Genomic DNA, 3,065 nt, shown 5'->3' on the forward strand with positions numbered 1-3,065 from the left:
GAGATCGGTAAGTAGAGTGCCGAGGGCGCCTCTGACCAAGCCCAATTTCCTCCACGTGTCTTACTCTCATTGGCAGTTTATTTTGGGTGTAAACAGGAGTCCCCCAAGTTCTTGAGCGAGATTTCTCGGTCGGGGACTTGTATGTTCTTCGGTAGCCGTTTGGTTAATCTACCGTTCGGTAGTCTGTCAGGAAGGCGCGCTGGGGCCTTGTTCTGGTGCCGATTGACTTCAAAAACTTGCCTGGAAACTCAAGAGTCACTACTTCGAGGGTTACCGTTCGGCAGTATTTGGCATGTTAAGGGGTTCCGAGAGATGCTTGCCGATGTCTTGTTAACTTGGGCGAGTTTGATCTTTTCATATGCGACTTACGCACAGCGAAGGGTAATGATGGGACAGAATGACGCTTCGTCTTCTGCACCCAGCGTGCTGTCAGAGGTTCCACTCAGCGCATGACACGTGGCGTGTCTAATCACGCGGAGCGGCGCCATTAATGCGCCGTTTGGTTTCTCGAGGAGTACCGTTGCAACTTTCGCCCTATAAATAGAGGGAGTCTATGAGGCGAAACTCACTTTGCATTTGTGAGTGAGGCTAGAGCTCTGTCCAGGCGATTTCTGACGAGAGCAAACGGTAACAGAGGCGATTTCCGGCGATAGCAATCGGCAACACAGGCGATTTCCGGCGAGAGCAATCGGCAAGATCATTCCGAAGGCGAAACGACTTTCGTCCCTACACTTCAGTTTCCATAAGGTACTGTTCGGTAATGTTTTACCTCCTTTCCTTTCGTTATGCGTACGTCCTTCCTTGGTTTGAACTAGACTAGAACTTTATGCAAGTGGGATGTGGTTCGGTAGTCTACTTGCCATAGGTAGAGACGTAGGCATCGGTAGGGTAGTCCCCTGTATGGCCCTTAATTTCCTTCCGTTGTTTTTGTAGATGTCTGATAGCGAGTCAGGATTCGAGAGTGAGCCCAACGCGTTCGAGAACGAGTCTCCAGATAGGAGAAGGGCTATCGACAGTGAGGAGTCGGGCCAGGATACCGATAGCGATAGTGGTTCAGAGGTGGAAGTAGTTGGCGAGAGGCTTAGACCTGCGCCCACCCATGGAATCGGCAAGGGGCTCATGACCAGCCAGCCCCTGCCGTTGGCGGTTGTTTATAGTGATGGTCGGCAAGCTGGGTTGGGCCAGCGTCCCGAACCTCAGGTGGAAGACGCTCGGACGGCGGAGGCATCTTCTAGTCACCGTGAGGAGGCTTCCACCTTTGGCCGTGAAGAGTCTCCCGAGCCAGTTACCCTACCGAGGGTAACAATAGTGAACAGCGGGAATCAAAGGGTACCGATGGGGGTACCGAGGGAGCAGCTCTTTGACGTAGATTACCTACCGCCCAACAAGCTGACCTACCGAGAGCTGGCGAGGATCAGGGAGGAGTTCAAGATTCCCCAATCGGTAGGGATGAGGATCCCAGGCCCTACCGAATCCCTGAGCAACCCCCAGGACGGTGAGGTTGCGTTCTTCACCGACGTCCTTCAGCAGGGCGTTAGGCTACCGTTGCAGCCTCCAGTTCAGCGGATCTTGGCCCAGATTGGATATGCCCCTGGGCACTTCAACCCGAACTTCTGGGCCGTTCTGATGGGGGTAGTTACGGCATTCGGGCTTGCCGATGAGGAGGGGCATTCGGGCTTGCCGATGAGGAGGGGCCTTCCTACGAGCAGTTCTCTAACCTGTACAGCATCACCAAATCGAAGAGTACCGATCATGGTGGATGGGTTCAGGCGAACTGTCTCAAGGCTTCCAAAAAGGGCCATTTTCTTGCGGCCGTGCCGACCTCCCAGAAGTCTTGGAGGAATCGGCGGGTCCTCCTTTCTGGCGATTGGGAATCGCCCTCGGGAGTTCCCGTTCGCTTTCACATCCCAACCACTTTCCAGATTGCCGGTAGGTTGCTACCATAGCGATCGGTAGGTCAATTTTTCTTTGCTCAATGGATTAACCTCTTGCTCTTTTTTTGTAGGCAAACTGAAGCAACCAACGGCAACCCAGTCAGAGCTTCGGCAGATTGATAAGGTGAGGCTGAAAGTTCCTGCCGGTGACAGGGAATACCCACAGTTCCTCTTCACCGAGAACCTCATCAGAGCCGGTCTTGCAAACCCTGCCGAGAGTAAGTTCACTTCACTGTTTTTTTTTTTTTTACTTCTTCGGCTAACTCCACCGTTCCTGCAGTGTCAGAGGCCAGGAAGACTACCGAGGCCAAGAAGATGTCGGAGACCTCGAAGAGGCGCCTCCAAGTGCTGGCAAAAGGGAAAAAGCAGAAACGGCAGCAGAGGCTTCTGCAGAGAGGGTCGACCAGGCTGACGTTGAGGAGCAGCCCCTTGCCGAACGGCACAGGCAGCGCCATACCGAGCCTGCCAGCAGAAGGGTGCCGGTGGAAGAACTGGTAATCAGTTCGAGGCCGGGTGCTGACGCCGCTTCTTCCAAGGCTTCCGGGAAGCGGCCATTGACGGTAGACCTGGATGCCGCCTCCACCCCTAAAAGGGTGCGGCTAGCTGACCCACCGAGGGCCGTCTTTGCGGCAGAGGACGAGGAGGGCCCTACCGAGGCAGTCACACTGGCGTGTCCCTCGAAGACGGTCCAGTTTGCGAACCACATGATCGTGGGCTCGCAGATGGACTTGGCTGAGATCGACGAGCTGCCGAAGAGGGCTCTTCGGGAGGAGGCTGGGCGAGCCTTCCGTCTGCAGGCCACGGTAACCTTCTAACTCCAATTGTGTTTTTGTTATTGTTATCTTCCGTTCGGTACTAACTTGTGGCTTCATTTTTCAGGCGTCGATGGACATGTGGCTGTGCATGAAGAGGGCCATCACAGCTGCCGAACGCGCGAAACGGCTCTACGAAGAAGGCCGTTCCAAGGTCGCCGACGCCACGAAAGCTCTCCAGGACCACGCTAACCTGGTGCAGGATATGCATGCTGCCGAACGGTAGATTCAAGCGCACGAGGCAAAGCTTGCCGAGATGCGTGAGGCTCTGGACGGCACTGAGCAGGTGGCCAGGGATGCCGAAGGAACGAGGGGGAGG

Source organism: Prunus avium, chromosome 5 (assembly GCF_965620075.1).
Source record: "Prunus avium chromosome 5, drPruAviu1.hap1.1, whole genome shotgun sequence".
Taxonomy (NCBI): domain Eukaryota; kingdom Viridiplantae; phylum Streptophyta; class Magnoliopsida; order Rosales; family Rosaceae; genus Prunus; species Prunus avium.